The following is a 22,917-nucleotide window of genomic DNA, read 5'->3' as shown; positions in this document are numbered from 1 at the left end:
GGTGGAGAAGCATCTTAAAAAATGCTCAACTTCATTAGTCATTAGGGAAATGCAAATCAAAACATCCCTGAGATTTCACCTTATACCAGTCAGAATGGCTAAGATTGAAAATTCAGGAGACAGCAGATGTTGGCGAGGATGTGGAGAAAGAGGAACACTCCTCCACTGCTGGTGGGGTTGCAAATTGGTACAACCACTCTGGAAATCAGTCTGGCGGTTCCTCTGAAAACTGGGCACCTCACTTCCTGAAGATCCTCCTATACCACTCCTGGGCATATACTCAGAAGATTCCCCAGCATATAATAAGGATACATGTTCCACTATGTTCATAGCAGCCCTATTTATAATTGCTAGAAGCTGGAAAGAACCCAGCTATCCCTCAACAGAAGAGTAGATGCAAAAAAGGGGGTATATCTACACAATGGAGTACTATTCAGCCATTAGAAACAATGAATTCATGAAATTCTTAGGCAAATGGGTGGAGCTGGAGAACATCATACTAAGTGAAGTAACACAGACTCAAAAGATGAATCATGGTATGCACTCACTAATAAGTGGATATTAACCTAGAAAACTGGAATACCCAAAACATAATCCACACGTCAAATGATGGACAAGAAGAACAGAGGAATGGCCCCTTGTTCTGGAAAGACTCAGTGAAGCAGTATTAGGCAAAACCAGAACGGGGAAGTGGGAAGGGGTGGGTGGGAGGACAGGGGAAGAGAAGGGGGCTTACGGGACTTTCAGGGAGTGGGGGTCTAGGAAAGGGGAAATCATTTGAAATGTAAATTAAAAATATATCGAATTAAAAAAAAGGAAAAAAAGAAAAAAGAAACCTCAAACAAAACAAAACAAGACAAAAAAAAAAAAAAAAAACAACAAAAAAAGGAAACTGCGGAAGATCCTTGAGGACATCGGTACAGGGGGAAAGTTCCTGAACAGAACACCCATAGCTTATGTTCTAAGATCAAGAATTGACAAATGGTAATAAAAAAAGAAGAATTGACAAATGGGACCTCATAAAATTACTAGGTTTCTGTAAAGCAAAGGACACCATCAAAAGAACAAATCGGTAACCAACAAATTGGGAAAAGATCTTCACCAAACCTACATCAGATAGAGGGCTAATATCCAATATATACAAAGAACTCAAGAAGTTAGACCCCAGAAAACCAAATAACCCTGTTAAAAAATGGGGTACAGAGTTAAACAAAGAATTCTCACCTGAAGAACTTCGGATGGCAGAGAATCATCTTAAAAAATGCTCAACTTCAGTAGTCATCAGGGAAATGGAAATCAAAACAACCCTGAGATTTCACCTTACACCAGTCAGAATGGCTAAGATTAAAAACTCAGGAGACAGCAGGTGTTGGCGAGGATGTGGAGAGGAACACTCCTCCTGGTGGAGTTGCAAATTAGCACAACCACTCTGGAAGTCAGTCTGGCAGTTCCTCAGAAAACTGGGCATGTCACTTCCGAAAGGTCCTGCTATACCACTCCTGGGCATATACCCAGAGGATTCCCCACCATGTAATAAGGATATATGCTCCACTATGTTCATAGCAGCCCTATTTATAATAGCCCGAAGCTGGAAAGAACCCAGGTATCCCTCAACAGAATAATGGATACAAAAAAATGTGGTATATATACACAATGGAGTACTATTCAGCCATTAGAAACAATGAATTCATGAAATTCTTAGGCAAATAGATGGAGCTGGAGAACATCATACTAAGTGAGGTAACCCAGACTCAAAAGGTGAATCACGGTATGCACTCACTAATAAGTGGATATTAGCTTGGAAAACTGGAATGCCCAAAACATAATCCACACATCAAATGAGGTACAAGAAGAATGGAGGAGTGGCCCCTAGTTCTGGAAAGACTCAGTGTAGCAGCATAAGATAAAACCAGAACAGTGAAGTGGGAAGGGATGGGTGGGAGAACAGAAGGAGGTTAAGGGGGCTTATGTGACTTTCAGGGAGTGGGGGACCAGCAAAGGGGAAATCATTTGAAATATAAATAAAAATATATCGAATAAAATTTTAAAAAAATCATAAAACATTTCTCATTGGACTTTTCTTAAAGATTCTTTGCTAATCCCATCCCTCTTCTAATAACTTCAATGAATATTGTATGATTTTATAGGACACTATTAATTATATACTTTGCAGTAACAGCTTGATAGGGAAACTCCAGGCTCAAGAGAAGCACAAAACTGTTTTTTGCCTCATGATGACCTTTTTAATAATTTTTTAATATATGCACTGGATAAAACTTCATTTCAAATGGAGGAGGAAAACATGCTCGCAACATAAAAGACCTGAATCTGCTCCCTGCACATTCCAGCTGCAGTATTTTTAGTAATTCATTTAACCTCTCATTTGTACTACACATAAATCTAGATATCACAAATTATGTCATTCTAATACTGAGACACTGTAATTAGAAAGACATAAATGTATAGAACCAAATTCCAACATACTTTTCATCCTGTATCCTAGGTAACTAATTTAATTTTCTAGCCGAATTTGAGTAATAGTACTAACTATATAAGAATTAAGTATAATAAATGCAATCCCCATCAAAATTCCAACTCAATTCTTCATAGAGTTAGAAAGAGCAATTCTCAAGTTCATCTGGAATAACAAAAAAACCCAGGATAGCTAAAAATATTCTCAACAATAAAAGAACTTCCAGAAGAATAAGTATCCTGGATCTCAAGCAATACTTAGGAACAATATGATGAAAACTGCATGGTATTGGTACAGTGACAGGCAGGTTGATCAATGGAATAGAATTGAAGACCCAGAAATGAACCCACACACCTATGGTCACTTGATCTTTCACAAAGGAGCTAAAACCATCCAATGGAAGAAAAACAACATTTTCAACGAATGGTGCTGCTTCAATAGGCAATTAGCATGCAGAAGAATGCAAATCAATCCATTCTTATTTCCTTGTACAAAGCTCAAGTCCAAGTGAATCAAGGACCTCCACATAAAACCAGAGACTGAAACTAATAGAAAAGAAAATGGGGAAGAACCTGGAGCACATGGGCACAGGGGAAATTTTCCTTAACAGAACACCAATAGCTTATGCTCTAAGATCAAGAATTGACAAATGGTGCCTCATAAAATTACAAAGTTTCTGTAAGGCAAAGGACACTGTCAATAGGACAAAACGGCAACCAACAAATTGGGAAAAGATCTTTACCAACCCTACATGCAACAGAGAGCTAATATCTCATATATATAAAGAACTCAAGAATTTAGACTCCAGAGAACCAAACAACCCTATTAATAATGGGGTACAAAGCTAAACAAAGAATTTTCAACTGACAAATGCTGAATGGCTGAGTAGCACCTAAAGAAATATTCAACATCCTTAGTCATTAGGGAAATGCAAATCAAAACAACCCTAAGATTCTACCTCACACCAGTTAGAATGGCTAAGATCAAAAACTCAGGTGATAGCAGGTGCTGGACAGGATGTGGAGAAAGGGGAACACTTCTCCACTGCTGGTGGGATTACAAGCTGGTACAACCATTCTGGAAATCAGTTTGGCAGTTCCTCAGAAAATTAATAGAGGACCTGAGGTATACCTGAGGATCCAGCTATACAACTACTGGGCATATACCCAGAAGATTCTCCAGCATGTAATAAGAACACATGATCCACTATGTTCCTAACAGCCATATTTATAATAGCCAGAAGCTGGAAAGAATCCAGATGTCCCTCAACAGAGGAATAGATACAGAAACTGTGGTACATTTACACAATGGAATTCTACTCAGCTATTAAAATAATGAATTCATGAAATTCTTAGGAAAATATATGGATTTAGAAAATGTCATCCTGAGTGAGGTAACTCAATCACAAAAGAACACACACAGTATGTGCTCATTGATAAGTGAATATTACCCCAGAAGCTTGGAATAGCCAAGGTACTATTCACAGACCAAATGAAGTTCAAGGGGAAAGAAGACCAAAGTGTGGATACTTTGGGCCTTTTTAGAAGGGGAAACAAAATACCCATGGGAGTAGATACTGAGACAAAGTGTGGGGCAGAGACTGAAGGAAAGGCCATCTAAAGACTGCCCCACCTGGGGATACATCCTATATACTGTCGCCAAACCCAGACATTAATGTGGATGCCAACAAGCACTTGCTGACAGGAGCCTGATATAGCTCCATATTATACTATTTCGCATATATTGCTTCTGATTATACTTAAGAGTCACCCGAGAGGCTCTGCAACTACCCGACAAATACAGAGGTGGGTGCTCTCAGCCACCATTGGACTGAGCACAGGCTCCCCAGTGAAGGAGCTAGAGAAAGAACCCAAGGAGCTAAAGGAGCTTTTTATCTCCTTAAGATGAACAACAATATGAACAAACCAGTAGGCCCAGAGTTCCCATGGACTAAACTACCAACCAAAGAGAACACATGGATGGACCCATGGCTCCAGCTGAATATGTAGCAGATGATGGCTTTGTTGGACATCAAAGGGAGGAGAGGCCCTTGGTTCTGAGAAGACTTGATGTTCCAGTACAGGGAAATACTGGGAAGGGAAGGTGGAGTGTGTGGGTTGGTAAGCACGGGATGTGGGATGGGATAGGGTGCTTTCAGGGGGGAAACCAGAAAAAGGGATAGCATTTGAAATGTAAAAAAAAGAATATATCTAATAAAAATAGTTTTGCAAGTCAACCAAAAAGAATTAAGTATAATCATAAGCAATATATGTGAAATACTATATATGGAGGTTTCTTTGAAGCATTTGATGGATTATTGGATACATTTTTTTGTACAGTGTTGTAAAATGTCTACTATATAAAAGTTATAGGTAATTCTTCTGTTTATGCTATCTTTGTTGCTGTTAGATATTCAAAGACATATTGAATTCCTAAACTTTTGTAAAACTACTGTAATTGTAGACACAATTGATTTTGACAATAGTGTTCTAGAATAGGAAGGACTTCTTATCCAACGTGTTATGCTATATGTTTTGCGATAGGCTATCCTATATGTTATCTAATATGACTGATTTTCTCATAAGATAAATTTGTGCAGACAGAGGCACAGGAATGATTCCATATGACATGAAGGAAGAGATTTGAAATGTGTGTCACTCGAATCTGGAATACTAGAGATTAGCCACAGGCTGCTATGAGCTAACACCTAAGTAAAGAAGAATTACCCTACAATTTCTTTCTTTTTTATTTGATATATTTTTTATTTACATTTCAAATGATTTCCCCTTTCCTGGTTCCCCACTCCCTAAAAGTCCCATAAGTCCTCTTCCTTCTCCCTGTTCCCCCATCCACCCCTTCCCACTTCCCTGTTCTGGTATTGCCCTACACTACTGCACTGAGACTTTCCAGAACCAGGGGCCACTCCTTCCTTCTTCTTGGACATAAGAAGTTAGATTGCAGATTTCTCACCTATACCAATGTGAGACAAAAGCTTTAAATTTTACAGTTTCCAGTGTATGGTCCTTTTTTGTGGCAGCCCTAGAAACCTCAAGGGGTCACTCTCCACTGTTAATCTCTCTAAACTGTGAAAAGCTTGATTGACACACAGTGTAACAAGAACAGAAAATATCATATGTATACTGATGACTGCAGTGATTAGAAACCAGCCCCATATAAAATAACTTTATCAAAGTCTTGTGGAGTTTTTTTGCTATGTAGTACAATGAACTGTGTAGGTAAGAAGTCAGTCAGATCAGAGCTTTATTTCTGATTTCTATATTCTAAGTAGTTTAACTTTAAGACACCAAATGATTAAGTGTTTTGTATAAAACAAGCTACAATCATATCCTACAATACTCTCAAAAATTGCACTATACAGAGATATAAATCTACTACTTTTGCCTTTCCTGTTCAGATTGGAAGTTGTCCTGAGACTCAGAATGCCAGGAACCATGCAGCTCTGCGAGGCAAAGTTATCCCAGTGGAAGGGTATCCTGAGACAAGAGACCTCAGGAAACACTTAGCTCTGAGAGAAAGCCTCAGCAGAAGCACGGGAAGGAATCCATAGCTGACCTGAGGAGTTCAGGAGCCTCAGTCCTGATTCTTTTCTTCATCTCTTCCCTTCTTTCTCTTCATTGGTTATTCACTGCTTTGGACAAGTTACACCAGACAGCAAATCTCGTAAAAGTGACTTATTGGGAGGGTCCAAGGCTTGGAGGGACAAATCCAGGAAAAACTGCCTCTGCTTTTGGGTGGGAGCTGACAGCAGGAAATTAGAAAAAGGGCAGGGCATATATAGAATTTCTTAAGTGGGTGGAGATTTCTAGGGCAGAGATTTCCAGGGTGGAAACTGGTGGGTTTTCTTTTTCAGGCATTGGTAGGTTTTCATGCTTAGGGATTAGTTGGTTTCTGTGGGAAGTTGAGGGATTGATAGGTTTCTATGGGAAACTAGGGGATTAGTGATTTTTGTTTAGAGTTTTTGCCTAAAATTAGCAAAATCTTGGTCCAGGATCGTGTTGAGGGGCTGGAGATGACCTTTGTGACAAAGGCTGGAAATGCTCTTGTGACACTTAGAGAAGTCTAGAGGAGGGCCCTGACTGCTGAAACTGCCCAAGGCAAGGCTCTGGACACTTTCCTGCTTTGAGGGTTTGCAATGTTTACAAAGTACTCAAAGTTTACAAATAGAGTCCAATTCCAGGAAAGCCTTCCCTGACACTTGAGTGGTGTGAATATCCAACAGCTATAATATCCTTTAATCACCGAATTATATAGCAATTAATTTACTTTAACTTGTAAAACATTCGAACTATATAGTAGGCCAGAAGTTTTGGCTACAATATTATCTGTAAATAACTAAAGAGCAACCCTCACCCCTTATCTCAAATCCTGGAATAGTATATACTCACACACAGTTGAGAATGTTGGAAAAGTAATTGCTAAAACTTACCATTACAGCAAAGACAGCAAGGTTTATGGATCTTCTCATGAAATCTATAGAAAGTTCTACATATTGAAAAAGTGTAAAATTACTTTTATATTTACTTACAGAAGCATTTTGAGCTTTGTTCTAGAAAACATTTTTTTCTTGAAAAAGATTTTCCCCCTATAAAAGTTAGCTCCAACTTGTTTTGAAGTATAATTTGCCAAGAAATTTTGAATTGGGAGTCCTACATGTCTATTCTCATACTCTGTTAAAAACATTCTTTTTTTCTATAAATGCAGAGAAAAAGTCAATTGTTAGACTAAACTCCATTAAACACACTTTACAATAATGATAGTGTGTTTTATAAATGTCTATTATTGGTAAATCATTACCAGAATGCTTTTATTTGAAAAATTACTAATTTTCTACTGAACAAAAATTAAGCAATTAAACATTATAGTTCTATTTTTGAACAAATATGACAACTAGGCTTTACTCCCATACACAAATATTTTCATATCTTGATATTAATTTGCTTTTGCATGAATTTGAATTTTAGTATTACAAATTCAGTTAATCATTCAATAGACTAAATTACTGAATAAGGAAAAATCAGCCAATTAACTTGTCATTGATTTAGTATGTATTTGTCACACTTTATTTAGACTTTTCTAGTAGAAGTTTCCACTATCTATCAAGTAATTGTATAATTTATAACTTTTAAGACAATAAGCCCTATGTAGTATGATTAATTTATGTCTATATGGATTACAGTTTGGAAAACTTCCAAACTAAACCACATAATATTAAAAGTTACAGAGCATGAGTCAAATTGACAGAATATAGTTAATTATAACCTACCATGTCATTCCATTATACTTTCTTGTAGAAACAATGAGCTAATTTGAAGGCAGATGTTTAAAAAATTGTTGAGATACTAATACTAAACATTAGCCTCAACCCCAGAAGACCGATTGTTAAAGCAGGTAACAACTATAATGTGGAATTTGTTGATTCCATTTTATTAAATTTCATATTTACATCCATATACCCAGACAAAATGTTCATAAGTCTAAAACCTATATGAAATTAATTAATATATCATTTTGAGAAATATCATTTCAACTCCACTTGGTAACTGTGGTGGCAAGTATATGCTTGGCCTAGGGAGTGACACTATTAGGATGTATGGCCTTGTTGTGTATCACCATGGAGGTGGGCAAAGAGAGCTTCCTCCTAGCCTCCTGAATATGTCAATTTTCTGTTTGCCTTTGGATAGCATGTGGACCTCTCAGGTCCTCTAGCAGTATGCCCATGTGCATGCTGCCATGCTTCTAGCCATGATGATAATGGTCTGAACCTCACAGCCTGTGAGCCAGCCCCAATTAAATATTGTCCTTTATAAGATTTGCTTTGGACATTGTGTCTCCTCATAGCAATAAAAACCCTAATTAAGATAGTAATATTTATTTAAAATAACAATTTTTGGAAAAATGTTTAGGTATTTTCATAATCCTTTAGTGTCAATTTTGATTTATATTGATTCTCTAGGAACTCTGTTCTGTTTTAAGAATAAAAAGGTATTGAAGATTCTATAACTAAAACAGAAACGTAGATGAAAATAATAAAACCAATAGTGTCCCACAGGCTAGACTTTAGAGTCCTCAAAAGCACATGAATTGTTTCTTGAAACAAGAGGTTGAAATACAGCATGTCAGAAAAAAGTTTTCAAGTGTGCCCTCTTTCTTATTTCATTCCATTCCATGGAGTGGGGTGCTATACTACTTATCAAGAAATATGCATTCATGATGTTTGGTTCTTTGAATAATTTTCTTTTAAATGCATATTCCAGTTTCTGATTGTCTTTGATATTAATACATACATTATATATATACATATGTATGTGTGCATATTGTACATAATAATATTAGCCCTCTATCAGATGTGGGGTTGGTGAATATCCTTTCCCAATTTGATGGTTGCTGTTTTGTCCTTTTAACAGTGTCCTTTGCCTTACAGAAACTTTGTCCTTTTGATGGTGTCCTTTGCTTTACAGAAACTTTGTAATTTTATGAGGTCCCATTTGTCAATTCTTGATCTTAGAGCATAAGCTATTGGTGTTCTGTTCAGGAGCTTTCCCCCTGTACCGATGTCCTCAAGGGTTTTCCCCAGTTTCTTTCCTATTAGCTTCAGAATCTCTGGCTTTATGTGGAGGCCCTTGATTCATTTGGAGTTGAGCTTAGTACAAGGAGACAAGGATGGATCAATTTGCATTCTTCTGCATGCTGACCTCCAGTTGAACCAGCACCATTTGTTGAAAAGTCTATCTCTTTATTCCATTGGATGTTTTCAGCCCCTTTGTGGAGGATCAAGTGGTCATATGTGTATGGGTTCATTTCTGGATCTTCAATCCTGTTCCATTGATCTGCCTGCCTGTCACTGTACTAATACCATGCAGTTTTTAACACTATTTCTCGGTAGCATTGCTTGAGGTCAGGGATACTGATTCCCCCAGAATTTCTTCTGTTGTTGAGAATAGTTTTAGCTATCCTGGGTTTTTTTTTGTTATTCCAGATAAATTTGAGAATTACTCTTTCTAACTCTATGAAGAACTGAGTTGGGATTTTGATGGGTATTGCATTGAATCTGTATAACGCTTTTGGCAAAATGGTCATTTTAACCATATTAATCCTGCCTATCCATGAGCATGGGAGATTTTCCCATTTTTTGAGGTCTTCTTCCATTTCCTTCTTCAGAGTCTTGAAGTTCTTGTCATACAGATCCTTCACATGTTTGGTAAGAGTCACCCCAAGGTACTTTATACTGTTTGTGGCTATTGTGAAGGGTTTCAATTCCCTACTTTCTTTCTCAACCTGCTTATCCTTTGAGTATAGGAAGGCTACTGATTTGCTTGAGTTGATTTTATAATTCTTGATCTTGCTGATTAAAGTCCAGAATCCATATTTTTGTTTCTACTGATCTGGTGTTGCATTTCAAGCATCTGGAAGAAATGAAAGTCTAAGACCCTTGTCATTTGCCATAACACAAATAACACAAATCAGCAACAAGTTTGCCTCTTAGCTTGTCTTTGTTGGCGTAGATGGAAGTATAATCTTTTCTTTTCTGTTTTGCTTAAGTGACAAGATTTTTCTCCTGTGTTACTTTATCTTGCAAAAGTTGTCCCTTTCTTGTTCTATTAGTTAGAAAAGCCAGCTTTAGCTGGAACATTTTCTCTGTCTGTTGGCTTTCCCCAGTTTTCAGTTTTGTGTAAGCAGGAGGGTTAGAGAACTACAAATGTATGGAACTTGTCACATGTTCACCAAAAAAAATGTTTGAAAAACACTGCATTTTATATGAAAAAAATTCTTATAAATATCATGTTTTTTCATCCAAGTAAAACATATATATGTTATACTATGCAAAGCATTTAACATTCTACCTTTATTGTTAGTGCTGGGAATTGAAAAGTCCTGAGCCTAGTGCACATAAAGCAATTGCTTTTTCCAGGGAGCTAAGTTCTCAGCCCAACATTTTATTTGAAACTATAAACCTTCCTTTCTTAATATGCTAGATAGAACATTGACAGTTAAATCTGAATAGTGCACCTTTTTCATTCCTTTCAGATAGCACATATAATGTACTAAAATCATGTCATTTTTGTATTTCATAAGACTTCTTGTTAATATCAACAGCTTTATAGGTTCTCAGAGCTACAAACTCTTACATGCATTATAGTAAGCTATTAAACCAATTTAAATTCTGCTACAACTAAGGAAGGAAATGTGAAAAAAATAACTTCCCAGTGAGATTCTCTGCAAGCACTCTAAAATGACTGTTCCAAGAATCCTTTGACAGTAAGATAACACACTGTTCAAACTAGGGGAAAGCAGAGTTAATAGTAGTCACTGTTACTGCTACAAATATAGTGGCATGACCTATAAACTGTCCAGAAGACCATGTGTTAGGAATGGGCTTGAATATGTCACAAAATTGATGAGATTGTGCCAGCTTGATAATTTTAGTCCAGACTTCCCAGACAGCTGCTGCGGTTTAGATGATGCCAAGCCACACGAATATGCCAATGTTTGGATTCTTTCAGATCTAGTAAATTCAACCGACTGTCCCTGTAATTGCTATGATTTCTCATCTGGAACATATCTGAAAGAAGTCCAAAACAGAAGAAATTCTGGTAAAACAGCCTTTCATCTCAGTATTTATATTAAATGAATATGCTACCATCATGACTTTTATCATATTTATGTTTCAAATCTATTTATTTCCATAACTGAAAACCAAAAGGAAATCTTGATATAGCTATAATAAGATTGATATAAATCAAATGCACTCAAAAAGGAAAGTTGTTGCCTAGAAAATGATTATGTTCCTCCAGGTCTAGGATAGCTCTCTGGCAAACTATGTGAGATGTAAACTTTTATTTTTCATTTTAATTTACATTATTTTAGTATTTGGGTTACATTAGGATATTTTCCTGCTAATATATAAATATGATTTCAGCACATCCATCCATATCCCTTGCCATGCCCTTTCTCTCTGCCCCATTTGTTCCTCTAGACAGATTTATATCTGCTTTAATGCCATTTATACATAAATTAATTATGTATCTATAAAATATGTAGAAACCATAAATGAGAAAATATATAATATTTTTATAGACATTAATTTAATTCTCTTAATATGAATAATTTCAGTTATATCCATTGTCCTCCAAATGACATAGCTTTATTTGTTTTTAAATGGGTGCTATTATATAATATATTATTGTGTATATGAACCAGAGTTTCTGTATCTACTCTTCTGCTGACAGACACCAGAGCAAGTTCCATAACTTATTTATTGTGAAAAGTGTTAAATAGATATTTATATGTAAGTATCTCCACAACATGTTGATTTAGAGTCTTCAGGGTCATATGGTGGGTTCATTTTTATTTTCATGAGAACATTCCTACTGATTTCCATAGTGGCTGGATTTCTTTACATTCCCAGGATGAGTAAGTGGTTAAAGGTTCCCCTTTGACCATATCCTCAACAATATTAGTTACTTTCTTGATGACTGTCATTGTGATAAGGTGAGACTGATGATGTAATATTTATTTATATTTCCTATATAAATAGTAGTGTCATTTTCAAGTGTTTAAGATGTCATTATTTTTAACAGTACTAAAATACCCTTTGAAATGCGTATCTTATAAATGTGCACGTTTTGATCTTTGTGTTCATCTTACTTTTTCTAGGTAGATAAAGCACGACCTTTGCTGAGTTGTAGGAATTACACATAAACTTGCCATGTTATGTTGCACATTTGTTATGTTTATACAATGGAGTATTACTTAGCTGTTAAAAAGATGACATCATGCAATTTGTAGGCAAATGGATGGAACTAGAAAAAATTTCATAACCCAAGCTCAGTAAGATAAATATAATATGCATTCATTTACGTGTGGATATTAGCCATAAAATAAATGAAGCAACTTTTAACTAGAAAAGTTAGGGCTAGATAAAGGGAATGGGGAGACTATATCGATCTTCCTAGAAAGAGACAATAAATAGATTTTATGAATGGTCTATGGTGGATGGAAGTGTAAATGAGAAGGCCGTATGGGGAGCTGGAGGGATGATAGAGCAAAATCATGGAGAGACAGGTAGAAAGGAGGGACACTTGAGGGATAGCATGGATGCCTAGTATAGTGGAAACTCCCTGTAGTATACAAAAGCAAAGAAAATGAGGTGTTTTAGTAGGGGAGAGAGAGTCTAAACTGGTCATCTTTTATCTGAAACAAGGCTTACAGAACTGGGCCTCTGTTGCATTTAATTGAGTTGTTAACCCAGCGGTTCACATAGAGATCCACAAACAACTCAGACTGTTACTAAGATCATGGGTTGCTCTCCACAAATTGACAGTAAGACTTCATTGTCCAAGAAAACACCCACTATCTAGGACCTGCATGGAACCTTCACCTCTATGTTGTAGTGTTTTTGATGATGAAATGTACTTTACAGGCAACCATAAGAGCAATATAAGCAAAAACCCAGACACAAAATATTTCCCCTGCATTTAATCTATCTGACCTCCAAGATATGCTAGAGCAATGTGGCACAGAACATGTAGGAGTAGATCAGATACCTAGGGTAAAACCAGACATAACTGGTCTTAAAAGAAAAAGTATGAATAAAATGACTCCCCTGATATTCAGATATACTCATAGGTGAGTGCTTTATCTAGAGATCATCAGGGAAGCTTTCTCTTGCAGCAGAGAGAAACAGACTAAAAGATACATTGGCAGACAATATGTGGCGACAGAGTCCTGAGAGCACATAGCTCTAGATGGAATGTCTCCATTAAATCCTTCCCCTCAGAGCTCAGAGAACTCCAAAATTTAGGGTGCAGAAAAGATATGTAGAGGACACCAGGATTTCAAGATCCTCTGAACCAAACAAGTAAGGCTCATATTAATTCATAGAGACTAGCCAGGCAGTGGTGGTGCATCCCTTTAATCCCAGCATTTGGGAGGCAGAGGCAGGCAGATTTCTGAGTTCAAGGTCAGCCTGGTGTACAGAGTGAGTTCCAAGACAGTCAGGACTACACAGAGAAACCCTGTCTGGAAAAAAAGCCAAAAACAAAAAAATCGTAGAGACTAAAGCAGCAAGCCCAGGGGAACAGGGGTCTGTACCAGGTTCTCTCTCTCTCTCTCTCTCTCTCTCTCTCTCTCTCTCTCTCTCTCTCTCTGTCTCTCTCTCTCTCTGTCTCTCTCTGTGTGTGTGTGTGTGTGTGTGTACACATATATGTATTTCTATGTATTACATATACATATATATAATATATATTTTATGAATTATATATAACTTTTGTATTTGTATGTATTATATGTGTGTGTCTATCTCAGTGTGTGCGTCTGTGTATCTGAGTGCCTGTGTGCAAAAGCTTACAGTTTAGTATTTTGGGAGGACTTCTGACATATGAACTAGTTGGTATCTCATTCCTTTGTGTGCTCTTTAGGTTGTCACTTTTGGTTGTTGTCTCTAAGAAGCCTGTTTGTTTCTAATTAGAGACCAAAATGGAGTTGATCTGGAGAGGAGGTGTGGTGGAGGTGGGGACTAGGAGTAGAGAGAGGGAAAACCATAATCAAGATATACTGTATGAGAAGAGTCTATTTTCAATTAAAGGACTAAATAGAAACTTTGATTTGTTTTTAGTGAAACTTCATATGGAAGTGTAGGATGTAATATCAACATTATATTGATACATAATAATATGTTCATCTTTGACATAAATAGATGTTTCTGTGGGACATTATCATTTTCCACCACACCACCTTTTCCCCAGACAATAGCAAATAATTGTTTGCTAATAATCTGAATTTATTTGAGGTATAGACATTGTTTCAATAAAATTTGCTTTGTGGTTAATTATTATCAAAAAGAATAACTAAAAATTCCAAATGTCTCATTTTTGCCAGCTTTCTCCAATGTGTACTACCTATGGATCCTACAGGGGCAATGAAACAGTTGAGGTAGTTAGAGATGATTTATTACAAATTGTTCTTTGTATATTTTTTGTTAGTTTTCACCCTGTTGGTAAATACTAAAAATTTTTTAAAGTTTTGATTATTATTTAAAATGCCTTTTCCATATTACAGTGAATATGCTCATGATACCAAATAGTTCTGAATATTGAAAGTTTAATGCATATATGCATATATGAGCAGCTTCATATTTAGTTTGGAGGAAGGTTGTTCCTGTTGGTAGACACATACTTGTCTTATTTGGAACCACTGAGGTTGATTCTCTACTCAGGCTCAGTATTCTGATTAGAGAACCTTATTTTCATAAGACTTCAGTGTGAATTTTGAACCATCTGTTTGCCAAGGAAAACACATGAGGCCTCTATTGTTAGCTTAGATGTTCTGTAATTATGTGTCCTAGAAAATTGCCTACAGAAAAAGTAATCTATTAGTTCCAGGCCTTTAAATTTTTATTGTTGGCTCAAATTATGTTGTTAACAAGCTTCAGTCCTGACCTCCACAGTTTAGGTGTATTATAGAATATTAATAGAACACTGATTTGTTAGTTATTAAAATATACCAAAAGCTACATACAGTCTAAATATTTTCAATTTCCACTGCATCATGATTACAAAGGTATAAGCTGACATACATTTCAAATTTCCAGAACCTTCCAACCATAGCAACAGATTTCCCATCCTCCTGTAAGCATCATATCTTCAATGTATTCCTTTCTACTTCATATCTGATGGAGTATACAACAATGTCTGATGTTATAGGTGCAGTTATGCTCTTATACCATGACCTATCAGCTGCCAGATATGACCTTTAGTGTGTCTCACTGTATTTGCCTCATCAATGATAATTTCTGTGTAGGATCAGGTTTTCCATCTGATCCATAGTCCTATTCATCATGTGAATATTCTGTGCTCTTATAATGCTGGAGATAATAAGATTAGACATCTACCATGGCACAAGTGAAACAAAATAACCCTAATGCTCTTTTATAGCTTATATTTAGAGGGATTTGAAAAAAAGCATTCCTTGAATTGTTATGAACTATTTAAGCAAATATTTCAGCTTTAAATTTATGCTTTTCTATTTTTAAGAGTGAAACATAAGTTTAAGTTAAGAGAAACATGGTTGTTAAGACTTTTTTTAGTTCTCCACATGTATAACAGTAGTGTTGCTTGGCTACTCAGCGCTATCTGCCTTGTACAGCAAGTCCTAAGACAGTTGAAACATGACTTTCGCTTCCACACTGAAAACTATATTTATGGCTCTGAACCTTCCCTGTAGCATGATACTCAGTACAGAAGGGGTGAAAGGAATGGCCATTTCTTTGAGTATTTCAGGCTCTATGGAACCTGTATGTGCCAACATTTATTTCAGAATTGAATGATGTCATTATAAGTTTAGGTCATTTTTGCAGTACTAAGGCCTCTCCTAATCAGGTCAAGAATTAGGTAGCCTTTAATTGCCTTTGTTGGTCTTAGCCTAGCAAAACAAATTTCTTCTTAACTAGGAGAAGAAAAGCAGCCAGGCAGAGCCTCAGATTCAAATGAATGTCATCAAGGTCACAGGCCTACAAGTTTCAGAATTAGCAATTCACTTTCACCTCAGAAGAGCAACACCTGAAGGAGGACATCTTCCCTGTCAGTGGTGAAGAGCACAGAATGCTCTCTCTGCAGCTCCACCTTCCCAATCCCCCAGCAGCTGCCCTTGCCCCCTGACCTCCTGTTTGTTACAATCTCATGCTTGCTTGAGGTATCAACTGATTTACTTTTTCCTTTCTGGTATAAAATTCAGACAAAACCTTTGAATTATACTGAAGAGCTTTCATCCTGAACTCACTCTTAGGGGGTCACAGGCTGGCATTATTGTGTAATGTGTTCTGGCCTTGCCACCAAATCTTTAATGGCAGACACCATGATAGCCTGTAGTAGGTTCCTGATGGATATTTACTGATGATTCTGGATTCAGTACCAGTAATAAGTTACATTTTTTATAACAGAATTTCACTCTTCTACATCTGTTCCTCATCCATTTTTGTCCCACTAAATCACTGAACCACATTCCTCAAGGCTTTGCCTAAGCTACATCCTGATTATAAATTAGACTTCTCTGGAAAATTGTGCTAAACTTCTTTGTGATAATAGTTGTCTGGGGGTGAAGAAGAGGATGCTGGGTTGTTGATGTTATGTGACAACGAATACAGCTTTGTCAATATAAATCCAAGTTCCGTAGCTGGAAATGTCATACTCAGTTGGTAGAAAGGGCTTAGCCAGCACTGCACATAGCTAAAGGCTTTTCTACACCTAGCTAAGTACAAAAAAGTCCAGTGGAAAGAAGTGGAAAATATGAATCAAATATTTTCTATTTCCAATTGAATACATAGGAAATAATCTTGTTCATGTTTCAAATACAAATGACACATTCCTTCTTAGAATAAAATGTTTAAAAGTTGCTTTTCAAAGAATACTTTAGCTTTAAAACCCAGTAGCAGAACCAAATAACTATCAGGAGAGCTGCTGAGAGTATCTATAGCCACTAGTTACCTTAGTTACTGCCTCCATCTATGTTCTCATATCAAAAGTACACAACTCACAAGACAATGAAGGCCAGTCCAGTCTCATGCTTTGTGTATGCTTTAAGCACATGTCTTTCTTATCCCAAGTCTAAACTCATACACTTTAATAATTACATATATATTACATAGTGTCATTTACATTAATAATAATAATACTAATAATATTACATGGTGTCAGGCAGGATGCATTATGATCTCACTGCCAATGTTTTAGGGGCAAAGGTTTTGGATTCTCCTCTTGGTTCTGCTTAGCTTTGCTAACTCAAGCATCCATCCACAAGGGGGACTGTTAACTCAGAAGCTCCTAAATAAACAGCTTTGACTAAACTCCTGAAATAAAACTTTCTTTTTTAAAAAATGAATTTATTTTTATTGACTATCGTCTTCATTTACATTGACAATGGTAAAACCTTTCCCGATAACTCCCCCTCCTCTAAGAACCCCCAACCCCTCCCCTTCCTCCTTCCCACTGCCTCCATGCATATGCCTCTCCACCCAACACACTACGTCCTCCACCCCCCCCCCTTGGTTTCCCTTTGTTCAGGCCTCTGTTGAGCCTTTACCTGACCAAGGACCATTCCTCCCATTGATGCCCAACAATGCATTCCTCTGCCACATTTTTGGCTGGAACCATTTGTGCCCCTTGGTTGATGGTTCAGTCCCTGGGAGTCTTGGGACATCTGGGTGGCTGAAATCAATCAGTCTTAACTGTGACATCTTCATATTTATGTGTCAAATCTTATAAATCTTAAGTTTGTTACCTGAAATTCAGGCAAGAATTCAAGGAAATATATGCTTCTGAGTAGGGAATTACTCACAATTTTCATTTCCATGAATCTTTATTGAGATATAGCATTTCATTCAAGTTTTAATGCAGGCACAGCACAAAGCAGTATTCCAGTGTCTATGATTTTGTAACTGTAGAAGAAATACTGATTTTTCAATCACAGTATAGTTACATTCACTATTTAGTTAGTATGAGCTTTGTTCCAGTTATAAGACAACACAGTTTTTTATGGTTGCTCTCTTACAGATGTTAGTAGAAATTAGATGTTAGTAGTAATTAGAAACTAATCTGTAGGCTTTATATATACATTAAGATTCCAATATCTATGTTGTTTTCCAGTATTTCCAGATTACATTGCTTATTAATATGTAAAATGAGGGAATGCAAAAATCACCCTCTAGTTAATGCTTTTACTTCAACTAAGCCTAAACAGTGTGCTCAAAGAAGCCTTTTATAAAATGAAATACAATTTAATTTTCAACTTGCTGGGTAATGCACTATTAGTATGGATGTATTCTGTCATAAAACTTTTGGACATTTTGTGAACTTTTTGGTATGATACAAAAAGTTCAATGAATATTTATTTCTTGAATTAGAAAATAATAACTATAGAAAACAAAACAAACAAACAAACAGCAACAAAAATAGCTCCAACAACAAGTTCAGAAAACACTCAGGATCATTGTTAAATGTAACTGTAGAGCCTTTCTATGCCTGCTCTTGCTCTGAATAATGACACAGAGGTTTACTTTTATTTTTGAATGCTTAGGATTGTTCCCAACCAGCTCATAACTCAATTATCACTTTTAAACTAGTGTTATTTCTACCATGTATCTGCTTACCTCTCCTATGTTTCATATGTCCAACTTCCTCCACATCTTGGTGGTGAATTACCTATGTCATCCTTTTCCGCAGAGTTCCTCTCTCTGTCAGGAAGTTCCACCTTAGTATTTTGCCTTTTGCCACAGGCATTTTATTTCGAGCCATCAGGAGGGATCTTAGGGTGGCAAGAAAGAACAGAGACACATCCTCATACAGTGCACAAAAACATCACTCCAGCATCTAAATATTTTTTTATTGTGCCTGCTAATTAACTCATTTCTTTAGCTATGTGTTTGTAGGGAGATGAAAGAATTCTGTGAAGACTGCATTACATGATGACTTTAGAGACTGCCTATGCAGAAAACAGAGAAATGTCCTTTGTGGCTTTCAAAAATGAGGGGGAAATGATAAACATAGATAATTAAACTTAATCCAAGTTTGGCTTTTGGACAAAGGAAATGTTCTTTGCCTAAATGAGATAAATAAATTCAAATTTGAGGTAGAGATGGTAGTCTTATGATAATTTATATTGATTACACACTTAGGAGTATAATATTCATTTTCAAGTTTCTGTACAACACTTATGTCAAGCATTTTCCCAGTAAAAATTATTCACTCAAGCTGAGTCCTTTGACTGAACTTAGTGTTCTAAGAAACAACCCCATGCTTTGTAAAGTAGACTGGTAGGCTATGGACTAAAACAGAAGTTTTGTTTCTGAGACCATGGATTATTTACTATCAGGCTAGATAGCAAAGAGTATGGCATAAGTGGAAGATGTTGTCACACCATCTGGACATTCTATATAGTTGTTCTATCGAGTTGTTTCCTTGACAACACACTTTGCCATAAATCAACAAAAAGATAAATTATCTGAGAAACTAAAATTCATCCTAGAAGAACATTGCAATTATGCAATATTTCTGTGACAGAATTCCTTTCATGAGCTCAGAAATCTATTATGGTCTATTCTTATAACACATAATTGCCATAAGTTTCTTTAGTTAGTAAGTCCTTAAATATAGATTCCTTGTAAAACTCTGAAGACAGAGTTGAGGTTACTAGGAATGTTATTAAGCCTTTCATTATATACCATAGACAATAAATTATACTTACTGCAAAGTTTAAATCCTAGACTTAGTTTCTGCCTTACCAACTGGTTATTTTCCCAAAGTTCCACAGCTTCCAAAGAGAATGACATCAACGGGGGAGCAAGGGTTCAAGCACAGAGACCATGGGAAGTAATTTTCATGGAAATGATAACACTTAGTATAAGTGACAGCAATTTGGCTCATCTAGTTCAATTTCACAATTAAGAGAATACATGCTTATAAATCATAATTTCATGTGTCACCATCTTGGAGTTACATTTCAAGCCAAAATTCTTGTTTTGCTTATATTTTCCCTAAAGCCCTAAAAATTAGCAGAGCATGGTAATAGTATACATTTTAATAACAAAATTCACAGAAATAATTAACAGGTTTTATAAAAGATCTAAATGAAAGTTTAGAATTTAAGGTGACTTTGGATTTTAATTTAAGAAAACTAAATGTCTAGTGAGCAAGATTCATGAAGGAATTAAAGAGCTATTATACATTTAGATAGGATTTGGGTATTTGTTAGAAATATAAACAAAGATATTGATGATATATGTGCTCATATAATAGTCAAGAGAGGAATTGGGACTGAAACTCTGTCCAGGAATTCAGCATTACAGAACTTAAAGCCAAATTAATAGAAAGACGTGCTAGCAGGAGTAGTCAGACCGCAGAGCATGAACTCCAAACTTAAGACTGGAACTGTTTCAAAATCTAAGAACAAAGGAGGTAAAATAGTGTTAGGACAGTAATATAAAAATAAATAACTACTAATTTAGGGAAAATCCATAATGCATACTGTGAAGATATTTAAAAATAAAACTTGAATCATGAGTTCTAAATAATGCAGCTAGAAAAAAATGAAAGAAAAGAAACTATGGAGATCATGACAGACTCTGATATAAATGAGAGCAGTAGGAGTAAAGGGGAGAAAAATCTGATTTGAATGTTTGAATACAGATTAGAAGGCAGGATTGGAGACGGGTGAACACATCTAACTTTGTAACTTTGTCAAAAAGTATTACTACAGCAGAGAACAATGAAAAAAAAATCCTATAACAATAAACTGAAAGTCTCTGGGTAAAGTGAAGATGTCAGTAGATCTTGTATCTCATTAAGAATTCTGATTCATAGGTGATGTAATCCCTTGGTCTTAAGTTAGAAAAGGAAAAAAAACCGTTCTTTAGACCCTAAGGTTTATCTTCATGGCTTCAACATCTTCCAAATATATTATTACTAATATCACCACAACAAATTTTATGTATTTGAGGGCAAGGAACAGATACCTTGATCAAAGTGCACAAAGTGTGATTGCTCTGAGACGAAGTAAGGCAGAAATTGAGAGGCTCCATGACAGACATAAAGAAGAAAGTAAGAAGAATTGATGACCCATGAGTAAGACAAGATGTGGTGAAGGATAGAGAGTTAAACTCATTATGCAGGTTGAAACCAATTAAATGAATAGAATGATTGGAAGGGATCATAGAAGTATATTTTGTAGTAAAAAAAATGTGAAGCAAGATAAACAGTTACAGCATAAGTTACAATTGGGAGAATGTGAATGGTCTTTAATGACTTCTTTAGCATTGTTTATTTTTATTAATTTATTTATTTATTATTTTCTTTGTTGACATTCCAAATGGTTTCCCCTTTCCTGGTTCCCTCCTCCACATAAGTCCCATAAGCCCTCTTCCCTCTGCCCATTCCCCAATCAACCCCTTCCCACTTCTTTGTCCTGGTAATCCCCTATATTTGCTGCATCAAGCCTTTCCAGGACCAGGGCCCTTTCCTTCCTTCCTTCTTTTTTTTTTTTTTTTTTTTTTTTTTTTTTGTTTTTTGTTTTTTGTTTTTTGTTTTGTTTTTTGTTTTTTTTGTTGTTATTAAATAGTGTTTTTTTATTTTTTTAATTTTTTTATTCGATATATTTTTTTTTGTTTTTTGTTTTTGTTTCTGTTTTTTATTATTTGATATAATTTTTTATTTACATTTCAAATGATTTCCCCTTTTTTAGCCCCACACTCGCTGAAAGTCCCATAAGCCGCTTTCTCTTCCACTGTCCTCCCACCCACCCCATTCCCACTTCCCCGTTCTGGTTTTGCCTAATACTGCTTCACTGAGTCTTTCCAGAACAAGGGGCCACTCCTCCTTTCTTCTTGTACCTCATTTGATGTGTGGATTATGTTTTAGGTATTCCAGTTTCTAGGTTAATATCCACTTATTAGTGAGTGCATACCATGATTCACCTTTTGAGTCTGGGTTACCTCACTTAGTATGATGTTCTCTAGCTCCATCCATTTGCCTAAGAATTTCATGAATTCATTGTTTCTAATGGCTGAATAGTACTCCATTGTGTAGATATACCACATTTTTTGCATCCACTCTTCTGTTGAGGGATACCTGGGTTCTTTCCAGCATCTGGCAATTATAAATAGGGCTGCTATGAACATAGTAGAGCATGTATCCTTATTACATGGTGGGGAATCCTCTGGGTATATGCCCAGGAGTCGTATAGCCGGATCTTCTGGAAGTGAGGTGCCCAGTTTTCAGAGGAACCGCCAGACTGATTTCCAGAGTGGTTGTACCAATTTGCAACCCCACCAGCAGTGGAGGAGTGTTCCTCTTTCTCCACACCCTCTCCAACACCTGCTGTCTCCTGAATTTTTAATCTTAGCCATTCTGACTGGTGTAAGATGAAATCTTAGGGTTATATTGATTTGCATTTCCCTAATGACTAATGAAGTTGAGCATTTTTTAAGATGCTTCTCTGCCATCCGAAGTTCTTCAGGTGAGAGTTCTTTATTTAACTCTGTACCCCATTTTTTAATAGGGTTGTTCGGTTTTCTGGAGTCTAACTTCTTGAGTTCTTTATATGTATTGGATATTAGCCCTCTATCTGATGTAGGATTGGTGAAGATCTTTTCCCAATTTGTTGGTTGCCGATTTGTCTTCTTGATGGTGTCCTTTGCCTTACAGAAACTTTGTAATTTTATGAGGTCCCATTTGTCAATTCTTAGAATCAATATAGTTAAAATGGCCATTTTGCCAAAAGCAATATACAGATTCAATGCAATACCCATCAAAATCCCAACTCAATTCTTCACAGAGTTAGAAAGAGCAATTATCAAATTCATCTGGAACAACAAAAAACCCAGGATAGCTAAAACTATTCTCAGCAACAAAAGAAAGTCTGGGGGAATCAGTATCCCT

Source organism: Apodemus sylvaticus, chromosome 2, assembly GCF_947179515.1.
Source record: "Apodemus sylvaticus chromosome 2, mApoSyl1.1, whole genome shotgun sequence".
In the NCBI taxonomy this organism is placed as follows: domain Eukaryota; kingdom Metazoa; phylum Chordata; class Mammalia; order Rodentia; family Muridae; genus Apodemus; species Apodemus sylvaticus.
This window is presented reverse-complemented; position numbering follows the sequence as displayed.